Source organism: Canis lupus, chromosome 8 (assembly GCF_011100685.1).
Source record: "Canis lupus familiaris isolate Mischka breed German Shepherd chromosome 8, alternate assembly UU_Cfam_GSD_1.0, whole genome shotgun sequence".
NCBI classification, from domain to species: domain Eukaryota; kingdom Metazoa; phylum Chordata; class Mammalia; order Carnivora; family Canidae; genus Canis; species Canis lupus.
In genome coordinates, this window is record NC_049229.1 from 41,544,724 (window position 1) to 41,559,970 (window position 15,247).

At 35.7% G+C, this 15,247-nt stretch overlaps 1 protein-coding gene across 10 annotated transcripts in view; it reads left to right on the plus strand.

Annotated features, from left to right (window-relative positions):
* The window catches only part of MPP5 (membrane palmitoylated protein 5), a 100,148-nt gene that overhangs the window by 36,102 nt on the left and 48,799 nt on the right, over positions 1-15,247 (plus strand). For 6 of the 10 annotated variants that reach the window (XM_038544978.1, XM_038544984.1, XM_038544980.1 and 3 more), the window contains one exon: positions 9,480-9,565. The exons of 2 other annotated variants lie outside the window; for them this stretch is intronic. The gene's annotated coding sequence lies outside the window, so the exon portion shown is untranslated. Of the gene's footprint in view, positions 1-1,387; positions 1,456-9,479; positions 9,566-15,247 lie in introns of those variants that run through there. 2 more of the 10 variants (XM_038544981.1, XM_038544985.1) reach the window with 2 other exon arrangements.

A 15,247-nucleotide genomic window follows, 5' to 3' on the forward strand; every position in this document is an offset into this window, starting at 1 on the left:
CCTGCTTCTCCCTCTGCCTATGTCTCTGCCTCTCTCTCTCTCTGTGTGTGTGACTATCATAAATAAATAAAAATTAAAAAAAAAAAAAGAAGGGTTAGCATAGGGGCACTTGGATGACTGTTAAGCATATGACTCTTGATCCCAGGGTCTTGAGTTCAAGCCCTGCATTGGGCTCCATGCTGAGTATGGAGCCTACTTTAAAAAAAAAAAAAAGCGTAGTGCCTTGGTGTGTATTAAGCACTCCGTAAATATTAGATAAGGGGAAGGTAGAATACAAACCTAGTTTGTGACATTCACATGCGATAAGCAGTGAACTGCATTTTATTTTATTTTTATTTATTTTTAAAGAATGTCTTTTTAAAAAATTTTATTAAAAAAAATTTTATTTATTCATTCATGAGAGACACACAGAGAGAGAGAGAGAGGCAGAGACATAGGCAGAGGGAGAAGCAGGCTCCATGTAGGGAGTCCATGCAGGACTTGATCCCGGGACTCCAGGATCACACCCTGGGCTGAAGGCAGGCGCTAAACCGCTGAGCCACCCAGGGATCCCTGAACTGCATTTTCATAAATTTTAATAAATATATTTTGAGTAGATTGTGTGATTATCAATAACTTGATTAAGCAGTTTTTTTTATTTTTATTTTTTTAATTTATGATAGTCACAGAGAGAGAGAGAGAGAGTCACAGAGACACAGGCAGAGGGAGAAGCAGGCTCCATGCACTGGGAGCCCGACGTGGGATTCGATCCCGGGTCTCCAGGATCGCGCCCTGGACCAAAGGCAGGCGCGAAACCGCTGCGCCACCCAGGGATCCCCTGATTAAGCAGTTTTATAGGAATTGTGTGAATCAGGTGTCATAAACTGATTCAGTGATGAAGAATTGTATTGTGTGTTGAAATAAAGTTCATCTTTGAAATAACAGTGAAAGTCAGTGGGGGAAATAATTTGTTGCCTTATTTATAAACAGCTTACATGCATTGTGAGATCAAGTGTTACTTTGTTACTTGGTTTTATCAGTTTCTTGTATTGACTCAATCATTAGAGTGTTTTTCACTAGGTAATTTTTACTACACATTTTAAAATAGGCATTCACAGAATTGAGTTTCATTACCATAATTTAAAGTCTTACATTTAAATAAAGCATTTGTCTAATTTTTCAAATATCAATGTGTTTGTCTTAATATTTTACTTTTTTCCCCTTTTGTGTGATGAATGGGTTTTGTATCTTCTACATTCTTTCTCATTTATATTAGGATGCTCTTACTAGTACTGCACGTAATTTTTGTAGCATTTTCTGCATTGTTAGTATAGCACTTATCGAATAGCATTGCAATTATATAGGGGTTTTGTTTATTTGCTTATCTGATTTTCATACTAATTTTAAGTTTCTTAAGGATGAAGACTGCCTTAGCAATCTTTTTCTTGTCGGCAACTATCCACGATTTTGTACCAAGTGAGTACTTGTATTATTGAATGAAAGTATGCTTTAGTAATCCTTTTTAGCTCTATAGGATTTGCAGTACAGTAACCTTTAAAATTGACCTTTTGTTCTTATTTCTCTTGTTGCATAATATTCCCCTTATGTTTTCTTTCCTTCTAATACTATCTGGTCAAAATCAGAACATTATTCATGCCCTCCATCAGCAGTACAACAGTACTGAAAGTTCAGTGGATTCTAAACTTAGTCATGTTTGTATTGTCAGTCTTCTTTCTTAGATTCTTCATTCCTGTTCTGATGATTACAATCCTAATTCTGGCCCTGAAAGTACTCTCCATTGTTCCTTCTTTAGTCTAATTTGTATATAGCAATAGATATGAATATTTACTATTAATTTTGCTTAATATTCTTGTTCTGATATCAGAAATGGTTATTAGGTACTTTCTTAATGGCAAGGCAAACTTCTCTCATTTTTACGGCCACTTGTTGAATTGCATACTCATAAGCCATCTAGGTAGAGGTAATCATCTACTGAAATGCTGACCTTTAGAGCATATTTTTTCTCTAGTAAGCTGTAAATCACTTGAGGTCAAAAGTTGGAATCTCTTACAGTGTGTTTTTACAGACCTGAAACCCATGGTATATGTGTTTGAGGGAAAGTAATTATCTGAAGGATTGATACCCAAGATTAAAGGGGATGGAGAAAATCTATATGGAATAGGTATAGAAATAGGTATCAAGAAAGCAAACCAATAGTCATAGGAGTTTGGTTAGTTGGGAATTTTTGAGAGTTTGTCACTGTGCATTATTAACATGATGAAACGATCAATACTATCAAAATTATGAACCTGACTTTTATATTTTAAAGTATAGGTGGTCCCCTTTGCTCTTTATTCTTATAATTATTGCTCTTATTCTTATGGTAAACTGATTGCCTCTCATTTTTAAAGATGTAGCATATTCATTATTGTGTGTTAGAGGAAGCCCTGAGTATGAAAGAGTCATGCTCTTAATGATTGTTTAAGTGCTTTAAGAATTCTTTTTTTTCGGGATCCCTGGGTGGCGCAGCGGTTTGGCGCCTGCCTTTGGCCCACGGCGCGATCCTGGAGACCCGGGATCGAATCCCACGTCGGGCTCCCGGTGCAGGGAGCCTGCTTCTCCCTCTGCCTGTGTCTCTGCCTCTCTCTCTCTCTCTGTGACTATCATAAATAAATAAAAATTAAAAAAAAAAAGAATTCTTTTTTTTTCTTTTCTTAGGAATTATTTTATTTTTGTACTGTTTATGAAATTAATGTTTATGCCTGTAGGCATAATATTTTGATTACTTATTTTTGTGAAAAGATACCAGAACTCTTTTTTTTTTAAGATTTTATTTATTTATTCATGAGAGACAGAGAGAGAGAGAGGCAAAGACACAGGCAGAGAGAGAAGCAGACTCCCAGGTCTCCAGGATCACGCCCTGGGCCAAAGGCGGCACTAAACCGCTGAGCCACTCGGGCTGCCTGAAACCAGAACTCTTGAAAGGGCTTTGTTACTGCTGCTAATTTTTATAGACTTTAAGAAGGGAGTTGTAATTTAAAGTTTCTATGGTTTTTTTTTTCCTTTCAAAAAGGTATTATCTGTGGTTTTCCTCCAAATTATAAAAGTAACACATTTATTATTTTGGTCAACATTTTGTAAGATACTCAGTACATAACTGCAAATAAAAAAGTAAAACCTGAGAGGTCTGTTATCTTTGCTTTTCATAGATATTAAGTGAAAATGGTATTATGCTTATTTTTCTAGATTAAAAAAATTTTTGTTATTTATCCATGAGAGACTGAGAGAGAGGCAGAGACATAGGCAGAGGGAGAAGCAGGCTCCAAATAGGGAGCCCGATGCGGCACTGGATCCCAGGACTCCAGGATCATGCCCTAAGCTGAAGGCAGACGCTCAACCACTGAGCCACCCAGGCGTCCCTAGATATTTTGTTAATGACTTTATAAACATCTTTTATATGCATTTGTAAAAGTGATATGATACATAAACACCATTCTGAAGCTGTCTTTATTCACTTGATTTTGTTCCATGTCAGCTCATAGAGCTTCAACACTAGCAGCCACATTAAGAAATTTTAAAAGAAACAGTTGAAATTTATTTTAATAGTATATTTTATTTTAACATAATGTATAAAATATTACCATTTCCACATATATTAAAAATAATTAATGAGATATTTTGCGTATTTTTTTTCCACACAGAGTCTTTGAAATCCAGTGTGTATTTTATACTGATGGCACATCTCAGTTACAATGATAAGTTTTCATTGAAAATACTTGATCTGTGTTTAGATTTTATTAAATTTATAGTTAAAAACATGATTAACATATCTACATTGTTCTAAACATACTTTAGAGGACACATTTCTAGAGAAAGAACTGATCAAAGGTTTATTTAAAGTTTTTAGTAGACTTTGCAGAATTGTTCTTCATAACATGGTACTGGTTTATAGAGTCAACAGTACATAATGTCTATTTTCTTTTTTGTTGTTTCCAACGTGGACATGATTCATCACTCACACAGACACACAGAAACCTTATACCAAGATAAATATTTTTACATATTTATGCTACCTGTTTTTCTTCCTGCTCTAAATTGGAAGAAAAGGGTCACTCTCACTATAAATATTTCCATGGAGAGAACAACAAAAAGGCAGACCCAGAAGTCAAGAGAAGCTGTGAAGAATTAAGGTTGGGGACAAGGATTCAAAATGAAAGTAACTCAAAGAAGGTGTAATCTGCTCTGGTACCATGTAAATCAAGGTCTTAAGAAATTTACCCTCATGTACCCTTTCTTAGGAAACTTTTGGAGGTTTCTCAAGGAGAAGGGAATAGATGAAGAGGAAAGAGGTGAGGAGAATTTGTTAGGATAAAGATGAATGAATGAAGATGACTTAGAGAATAAATTTAGACTGGAGTATGTTTTTGTCAGATCCCATGTAGAAAACAGATGGCAAAATCAACCTGTGTAATGGAAGAGAGTTTAATGAAGGGACTGTTTACAGAGATGTAGGTTGAGGTTAGGGAACTAAGAAGCATCTCAATGTGAGCAACAGCAGGATGCTTATTACTAAGCCTAGGCTTGAATGGGCAAGGGAGGGAGTAGTTACTGGAATTTACCAGAGTTACTACCTTAGGAGAGGAGCCACCTAGTGGGAACTGTGGCCTTAGAGGAATATGACCTCTGCCAAATCACAGGAGGAAGCTAGGGGGATAAAGAACCCAACCTTCTCTCCTCCCTCCCAGTGGGTATTTCTCTATAGCTAAGCCCTACTGGAAGCCAGAAGATAAGAAAACATGAATAATACAGTCTGTGGAGGTCAGCCTTCTCACACCTGGAGCCAATGGAGAGGACAAGTGAATCTGGACACAGAAAATATCCAGCTTAGAGCTAGAGAATGGTGGACTCCAGAAAGGATATAAGGATATAACTTAAAAAAACAGAAACTGGTAGGTTACCTGATTTGAATATGTACATTAAAGAGTATTTTGATTCTTCTATCAGAATGTAGGGGGATACATTAGTGATTTAACAAAAAAGGGAAATATAACTTAATGAGGAGAAGGAAATGTGTAAATAAATGCTACAGCAGGGACATAGATTAAGTATCCTAGAAGTGTAGGTTGTGGGTGGGAGCGGGCAGGAATAAGGAAGATTTCATAAGACTTAATGGTAGAGGGAAATTTTAACAGATAAAGAAATGAACAGGAAGGATTTTTTTTCCCTGAGTATAAGAAACAATATGTCAAAGCTGTGGAGGTGGAAAATTGTAGGGCTTGTACTGGAAATAGCAAGTAGTTCCATTTGGAAGATAAGAAAGGGAGAAACAGTGGGGGCAAAGTATTCTAGGACTAATTCAAGAGGAGCCATTTGAATGACAGGCTAAAGAATTTGAAATGGGTTCTCCAGAAATTGTTAAAGTACCTGGAGTCAAAAAGAATTCAGTTTGAGGCCCAGCTGCACCATTTAGCTTTTGACATTGGACAAGTTAACTGTCTTTACTAAGTTAGAAAATTCAGCCAAGAGATGGTTGTGAGGGTTAAATGAGATAATAATGCAAACTAGGTACTTAGCACAGTGAATGAATGGTATATAGTAAACTGTGGTAAACAGTAGCTTAAGAAAAGGGAAAGGCAACAAAAACTTTTGAAAAGGGACACCCATGATAATAGGCATGCTTCAGGAAAATTTATTCAGCAGTAGAGTTGACCCTTGGACAACACAGTTTAGAACTGCCTGGGTCCACTTGTGTGCCAGTTGTTTTTGTTTTTGTTTTTGTTTTCGATAAATACAGTACAGTCCTATAAATGTATTTTCTTCTTATGATTATCTTAGTAACATTTTCTTTTCTCTAGCTTTATTGTAAGGATAGAGTATATGATACATATACAAAATATGTGTTAATCAACTGTTTATATTATCAGTAAGGCTCCTGTCAACAGTAGACTGTGAGTAGTTAGTAACTCTTAACTCCAATGTTATGCAAGGGTCATCTGTGCAAAGTATGTGGCAACTAGAAAGACCAACCAAGATTGGGGTGACTCTTGAAGTTCATAGAAAAACCTGTGAGAGGGATAATATAAATATGATTTAAGGTAGTGGTATGAGAAGCTAGGGTTATATGTGAGATATTATGGAGGGAGAGTTGATGGGAGTTAGTGTAATTAATTATTAACATATTTAGGGATATTACAATTATGATTTGCAATACTTAATATGACCCTGAGGGACAACTAATTTATCTGACAGGATTAGTCTGTCTAAATTTTTACGGTATTCATTTTTCATGGTATAAAGTAGCATTTTATTGTTAACAGTTTGTCAAGGTAGGACATGTGGCTTAGTTTGGCAGCACATACTGATATTGGAGCAATATAGAATAGAGTATAACATTTTAAAAATGTCACTAGGAAACTGAAATATTTGTAGCTTAGTGTTAGTCTTCAAATGAGGAGAAGTTTATATGCATTTCTGCCATTTCTCCACTTGACTACCTCTTCTTTGCTGAATATTTAGAAACTCTGAGCAATAGATGGCATGCTATCATAGCTTGGTGTTACAGTAAACTTGTAGTCTGTTAACATATAAGTGAAATTAATTATTGTGTCATTTTATGAAGCAGTTGAAAGATGAATTCTCTCTAATCATATTTTAAAAGTAAAAGAATGATGTAATTATGTGATTTTTGAAAGAAGTATGTAGTCAGGGTAGTATCATCTTACAGAGGTATAACTAACATTCCACTGTGGATCCACATAAGGGTTCACTGATCTGGATTTTAGTTCCTGTTCTGTTATTTGTAGCTCTGTGACTTAACTTGCAATGTCTACATATCTTCTGGAAAATGGAGATATCTAGCCTGCTTACCTTTCAGGGAAACTGGAGATCAGATGAGATAATGTGCTTGAATTTATTAGGGAAACTGAAAAGCTTTACAAATGTAAGGTATAAATGTGTAAATTACTTACAAATTTTCATTTCTAGCCTGTCCTCTTAGGTTTCCCTGTCTAGCAGTTAACAGCCTGCCAAAGTTACCCTTTAAAATGGAATTTATCCTCTTTCCAATTCTCCACATCCTCCTCCTCTCCTTCCCAAGGAGAAAAATCTTATTCTCTGAATTCTTCTGTTTTAATGTCCCATAATTTCTCCCAGGTTCAATTGTCATGCTCAGTATTTTGGAATTATATTTGGCTCCTGGTCTCTAAATCCTGTCAAGTCATCATTTGTAATAACCATTGTTTGAAGTTATCCCTTTTTCATTCCTTCTGCTACTTCCTTTATCCTCCCATGCATAAAGTATTAAAACATTATCTCAATTGGTTGCTCTACTTACATTTCCCTTGGCCAACTCCGGTTACAGTATAGATTTAACTTTGTAAAAAGCCAATTTTCTGTTGTTTTTTTGTTTTTGTTTTTGTTTTTTTAACTCAGAAACCCATAGTTTTCCTTTTCTCCTTGCTTACAGGAGAAAATTCAAACAATTTAGCTTAGCATTCAGAGTCAACTCTGCCGTTATCTTCTATCTTTTACTCTGGCTCTATTCCTTATCAAGACTGTTCTTGTTCTCTAACTAGGCCATATATATTCTTGATTGGTAGCAATATACTAGAAAGCCATATTAAAAGTAACTTTATCCCACATGTTTAAAAATCCATTTCTGGTCAGTTTGAAAATGTTATAAATTACCTTTTGTCCTATACCTTTTCAAAAACTTGACTAACCTTTTGGACTCATTTAATCTTTTATTACCAAGTTGTTGAAGGTGATAATGGGGAGTTCAAGTAACCAACCATTTGATATCTTTGATACTGTTTGGCTTTTAACCAGTTCCTCCTGTGAATTTGTGGTCCTGAGTATCTCCAAAGACCTTCAACTTTGTATTTGATATAAGCAAATGGAGCACTTTCTCACTGAATTTTTTAAGTTGTCAGTAAGAATTTCTGAGTTAAATACTTTGCATGACTAGCCCAAATATATTTGAGTTTTAACTCGTATTTACTTAATTTTAGATATACATAAAGTTTCTTTTTTGTAAAGATGGTATATGGGCCATTCATTCATTTCACAGGTTTTTTTTAAATATGATATGAATATATGAATTGTTTTGAATACACAGTGTATATAAATATACATTAGTCTTTTTCAAAACTTAATTATTTTGAGGGGCGATGGTGTATGTAGCTCAGTCGGTTAAGCATCTGCCTTAGCATCAGGTCATGATCCCCGGGTCCTGGGATCTAGCCCTTTGTCAAGTTTCCTGCTCAGTGGGGAGTCTGTAACCCCCCCCCCCTTTGTGTTCTCCCTCTCTCTCAAAGTAAATAAAGTCTTTTTTTAAAAAATGATTTTGAGTATCTTTCCAAATGTTCATTTTTGCCTCTTGTGTATCTTCTTTGGTGAAGTGGTCAAATCACTTGCCCAATTTTTTTAAATTGGGATTTTTGACTTAATGAGATGTAGGAGTGTTTATAGTGAATATAAATATTTTGCAGACACATTTCTCCCTTTTTTTAGCATGCCTTTTCATTTTGTGAACATGATCTTCTAGTGGGGTATTTTGGAGTATTTTGCCACCCTTCAGTGGATTCTAAAAACTGTACAATCCACAGATCTTAGCAACAGACTAGATAATAGAGTTTGAAAAAGATCAAATCTTGGAGATAGTGGTATTATTAACAAAAGTAGGGAAGAAGTTGAGGTCAGTTTGAGATATATTAAAATTGAGATCCTGGTAATATCCATATAGAAATGTACTTTTTGTTTCCTCAACCTAGAACCCTTTATTTCTGGATCATCCCACAGCTGACTCATTTTTTTTTTGTCATTTAGGTCTCAGTGCAAATATCACCTCCTAAAATAGTCCTTCCCTGGCCTTCTTATCTAATGTTATCCATTTCTAAACATCACTATTTATTATATTAGTTACACTTTCTCTCTAGTTCTTTATCTGAAGTATCTTACATGTTTGCTCTTTATTATCTGTTACTCTGCCAGAATGTAAGCATCATTGGGACAGCAAGATCCTCTCCTCTTGGTCTGGTGTAGCATCAAAATCTCCCTCTCTGAATTAACTACAGCTCCTGTCAAATTCTTGTGGATCTTTTTGGATCCTTAACTTCTCATTTTCTCAGCATTGTAAGCTAGTAAAAATATTTAAAATTGGTCCAGAAGTTGTAGTTAAAACAAAGAAAAAATATGAACTGCATTTTTGTTTGAGCCTTAAATTGGAGGTCAAAAGGGATCATTAAAAATAATCTGCAAAAGGTCTTACCAGTTATGCTTGCCTCTTTCTCCTCAATAATTTCAGGTAATTTACAATGATTTTAATTGATGTTCATTAAATATTGGGGAGGATTTACAGCTTTACTGCTTCATACCAAGAAATCCTAGCCCATCTACAAACAGAATTAGATATCGTATTGAATTAACCTTTCTGTCTCACTCTTTCCCCCTAAAAAATACTGCAGACCTTTACACTTGATTGTCTCTCCTCTATTTTACAGAGTAAGAAAGTTAGCCTGAGTTCTGTGAAAGACCAGAGAAGAAAAACTAAGAGGATAGTAGACAAGTTCTTTCCAATTTGCATAACGTAAGTTCTTTTCACTATTCTTGGCCTGAATTTTCTGTTAGCTGACAAAGCTGTTTCTATGGAAACAAATAGTCCAACTTCTTAGAATGTCAGAGGAATGCTGATCACTGAAAATGAGACTTCCCAGCTGCTAGTCAAAAGGCATTGCTTGTGGGAGAAGAAGGGGAAAAAGGATGAATTGAAAAAAAAAAAAATCTAGAGTTCTGGGCTGTAGTGTAGACGACCATCTTCATTCCCCAGCTGTCACATAAACGATTCTATTTCTTGGTGTAGAGTTTTAGTGGGCCTATATACTTCAGACTATTTCAGGTCCCCCAATCTCAATCATTTTTAATTATTTGAAGCTTATTAGCTTTCTTGTACCTCCTTCTCTTATAGCCAATTCAGATAAGCAAGCTCTTTCTCCCCAGTTGGTTTGAAGTTAGCATTGAAACAGCTTTGGGATGCCAACCTGAAAATTTGTTTTCTTGTCTTTTGGACTATGTAAAGAGTTTTGACTTCTTTTTTCTTTTTTTTAATCTTTGGGTGGGGGTGCAAGCTGGGACTCTGATGAGGATGTGAAATGTGGGCTTTTGAGGCATTTTAAAAACAATTTATAATTAGAAGGTTGAGAAGAGAGGAATAGAGTACTCTTAGGGCCAGGAACCTGTAGCTTTATTATTTGCGTAAGACAACCTTTTATTTACATATAAGGAGATAATTCTCTAGTTTAGTTATTTATCAGCTTCTGAATTGTCAGACAAAAGACTTTTTTCCCTTTCTTTTTCTCTTTTTCTTTTGCTTGTTTGTGTATGTGTTTTGGAAAGGGAGAGTACAATTCCTTTGGACTGCTACATTTTAATGATATGTGTTGACTACATATATGAGCTAGAGTATTCATGGTTTGTGTGTTTAAGAATTACAATTATCTTGATGCCAGACCTATAGGACGTAGCATAATGTTTCTCTGATTCTGGAAGAACTTTTGAATCTTTTAGGGCCCTCCTGAATTAATTTGTGATCATTATAATGTGTCTTGGAGTGTTGTTTGGTGAGATCATTATTTAACCAAGGTGATCTGAAAAAATTTCTTGAAGGAAATGGGGGCTGTAGTAGACAAAAGATGAAAGGAGAAGCAGTTCATATTTCTTAACCTTATTAGGCACTTAGGAAGAAAAAAGATACAGGATAGGCACAAATGAGGAAGCAAACTTAGAAAGTTTGTATAGGAAAGTATTAAAGATACAGTTAGAAAGTTTGGATTTACCTTGTGAGTTGGGACACTGTTCTCTAGGCAGTATGAAAGCCATTAGAGATCTTGAACATAGAAGTGATTTAGTTAGTCATATACTTAATTAAGCATTTGTCCCTTACTATATATGTATCAGGACTATATAGATGAATAAGATAGATGCTTAATAGGTAGATCATTTACACATATGACCTGCAGTCACCTTGCAATTAATGTGTCCAAAACTATTGCCCTTCAATTTCTGTCCTTTTCTAATTCTTCTTCTCCTGTATTCTCCACATTAATATTTGCCATCCACCCAGTAACTCAAAGTTAGTGGTCCTGGAGTCACACTGCTGTGGTTCCTATTCTGAAGCTTCCCTGTTTGCTTGGCCCCTGTGCTGGGTAATTTCATGGATCCAGATATGAGTCAGTATGGTTCCTGATCTATAAAGGCATCTAGTCTGATGGGGCAGACAGACAAAGATACAAATAGCTGTAGTCTAGTTTGATCAGAGATGTGACAGGGATTGGGAGTTCCAGAGCAAGCACATAACCAGTTTGAGGAGTCATGGCAATCTGGAGTAGGATGTATTTCAACTGAGACTTTTAAAAGGAGAGTAGGCAAGGATTAGATCCTAGGCAGTCTGATTCTGGAGCCTTGTTCTCTTAAACATTATGCTGTCTTGGGTAACTGGGGAGGTATAATGGCATTAATTAGAACTGAGAGTGGAGGAAGAGGATTAAGGAGAATATGAGGGGATTAAAGGGAAATAATGAGTTTAGCTCTGGACACATTAATTTCTAGATCCCTAGGACATTTTGGTAGATAGCCTAATGGGCAGGGATCCTGTCTCTATAACCCTAGTACCTAGTCAAGAGTAAATGCTCAGTTATATTTATGTACAGATCACTCTTCTTTTCTAAATCTTTGATGACTTTCTTACTGTCTTGAGAATTAAGAACTTAATTTAAGACCTTTTGTAAGTTGGACCCAAACAAACTTTTTAGCCACTATTCTCTTGTACAAGCTGACTGCTTTAGTTCAACTAGCCTTATTTGTTCTTTTCCCATACCTTTTATCTTCCTCCCTTTTGTTCATATATGGCCTCTTGCTTGTTTTACCATTCTGTCTTCAAAGTCTACTTCAGCCCTTATGCCTCATCTACCAAACAGGCATATTTGGAACTACTTTTAGAGTAGTAATGAGGATTAAATGAGTGAATACTGTGTAAAGTGTTTGTAATATTCTCCAACACGTAAGTGCTCAGTAATTGTTAAAGTTCTAAGTACTGCTACTACTACTTCCTTCTCCTCTTCCTCTTTCTCAGCTCTTCTTTTTTTGCTATATGAAAGGCAGACACCAAGTTCTAGTACTTCTATAACATATATATTTTTTAGTATAACTTTTTTTTCATCTTCACTGTCTTAGATCAAGACCCTATTTCTTACAGTTGCCTTCAAACTGGTCTCATTCCACCCTTAAGTCAATCATATACACTTCTGCCAGAGTGATAGTCCTCTTAAAGTTAATGTGATCAGGTCAATTCTGCTTTAAATCCTACAATAATTATTACTACTTTCAGGCTAAGTCCTTAGTTCTTAAACTAACTCAGTCTGGCCCCCCATTTGCCTTTTCAGTTTCATTATTATTTATGTATGAAATACTCCCATTGTCCTGTCCAGCCTTATTGCATTCTGTTCTGTTTTCTGAAAATGCTATATTTTCATACTCTTCATTCTTACTGATCATGTGATCCCTCTGCCTGGAATAGACTTTTCTATCTGACTAATTTTTAGTTCTTTGAAATATTGCTCAAAGAAATGTATCCTCATGTTTTGAGTGTTTGCTGTGACTCCTTACTGCATACTAAGTTTCAGAGTCTACGATATGTGCAATCTTCTATGAAATTCTGACATTCTTAGTTGAACAAATACTCACTGGGCATGAGTTTAGAATCTAATGAGAAGAAACCAGCTGGGGAAGAATAATCATTCATTTTCTTTGCTGTCTTTCCCAGTACACTGTGAACACTCCAAGGAAAATGACCAAAATGGAATTTTAAGCGGATTAATATCAGGTTGCAGAAATTTTTCTGAGAGTAAAAGACTAGATCCAGAAAGACAAGCATGATAATAGTCCAAGCATAAAAATTCTGACCCAGATCAGCTGGCTCGGTCTCTTTTGCACGAGCTGTAATTTCCCCCTCCCATGATCTATTATAGTGACTATGGACATAGCCTTAGTTTTTAAGCTGGGAGTTTTAATTTCAGATCATAATTTTGTAGACTAGCATATAAGGTAAAAAGTACATTACTATTCATTAAATATGATTTTTAATACCCAGTAAATATTATAATTGGAGAAAGGTGAGAGTTTCAATTTTCTGGGAATATATACTCCTAGATTTTTCAAATCAAAATTAAGCATAGCACTACAGTAATTTCCACATACATTTCTGCTTACTTATAGTGAGAACATTAAATAAGCTGAATTTGCATTATGTATAATCAATATATAAAACTTAACAGCCTAATATAATACTGATAGTTCTCAGTTTACTGAAAAATAAAGCAATCCAATTATAAATAAGTTATTTACATGTAGCTCACATAGTTATAAATAGAGAAGTTAAAATTTGGATACAAGACAGAAAAATCTACCAAAATTCTTGTGAGAATGTAATGTTAGTGGCTTATGTAGCTGGCACCTGTCTTCCTGCCTGTTGGTCTAATGGTTTTCCTCTCAATCTAGGTGGGTTAAAGAAGTATGTGACAAGATATTTGTTTGCGTGAAGATTGGTTGGCATTTAGGAATATTATCTGAAAACTCAGCTTTTGCTGAGTTGGCATATGCTCTAGCCAATTTACTGAAGTGATGCTCAACTCAAGGAGATAGTGGGTTTATTATTGTAAATATTTTTAAAGTCTTGAACAGAGAAGACTAATTAGATTTACTGTGTGGGTTTACACATAAATAAACAATCTGCTTACTTACACCTAAGAAATGGCTTGATGAAAAGCCTTTGTCATCCAGTAAAATATTTTTCTTATCTAAAATATGTTGATGTGGGGAACCTAGGTGGCTCAGTCAGTTGGGTGCCCCACTCCTCATTTTGGCTTGGGTCATGGTCTTGTGGTCGTGGGATTGGCTCTGAGTGGGGCTGTGCACTCAGCCTGAAGTCCACTTCTTTCCCTCTGATCCTCCCCTCAACGGATGCTACTTTCTCTCTAAAATAAATAAATCTGGGATCCCTGGGTGGCGCAGCGGTTTGGCGCCTGCCTTTGGCCCAGGGCGCGATCCTGGAGACCCAGGATCGAGTCCCACGTCAGGCTCCCTGCATGGAGCCTGCTTCTCCCTCTGCCTCTCTCTCTCTCTCTCTCTCTGTGTGACTATCATAAATAAATTTTAAAAATTTAAAAATAAATAAATAAAATAAATAAATCTTTTTTAAAAATGACATAGGGATCCCTGGGTGGCACAGCGGTTTGGCGCCTGCCTTTGGCCCAGGGCGCGATCCTGGAGATCCAGGATCGAATCCCACATCGGGCTCCCGGTGCATGGAGCCTGCTTCTCCCTCTGCCTATGTCTCTGCCTCTCTCTCTCTCTCTCTCTCTCTCTCTGTGACTATCATAAATAAATAAAAAATTAAAAAAAAATAAAAAAATAAAAATGACATAAAAATATTTTGAAGGATTTTTAAAATAGGAGAATCAGGTTAATACTGAATTTTTAAAATAGAATCAAATTAATACTAACAACTAATATACATACATGTATTTTTTAGTTTTAAAACTTGCATACAGCATCTCGGTTAAAACTCAGAACAACAACAACAACAACAAAAAACTCAGAACAAGCCTATGAATAAATTTTCCAAAGGAATCTGACATTCAGAGAGAGAACCTGACTAGTCTTAAATCATAAAACCAGAAGAAGTCGCAGAACCAGAATTAAAATTCAGTTTCTGGTCTCTAAGTCCAATATATTATTTGCTGTGGAGTGTAACTTTAATAAAGATTTTTTTGAGTGGTAACAGATACTACTATTTTCTGAATGAATCTCATTAGGAATTAATCTTAATTCTTTTTAAAAAATTTTTTAAAGATTTTATTTGTTTGAAAGAGCACGAGCAGCAGGGAGGACCAGAAGGAGATGTCAACTCCCTACTCAGCAGGGAGTCTGAAGATGCTGGACTCAATATCCCAGGATCCCAAGGTCATGACCTTAGCCTAAGGCAGACACTGAACCATTTGAGCCACCTAGGCACCCTTAATTCTTTTTTTAAGGTGACTGGTTATAAAGACTAATAACCCACAGTCTTTTTCTCACTTAATGTGGTTTTATCCTATAGATGCCTTAGCTGCTAATTAAAATTTCTTTTTCTTTTTTTTTTTTATTTATTTATTTATGATAGTCACAGAGAGAGAGAGAGAGAGAGAGAAAGAGAGAGAGGCAGAGACACAGGCAG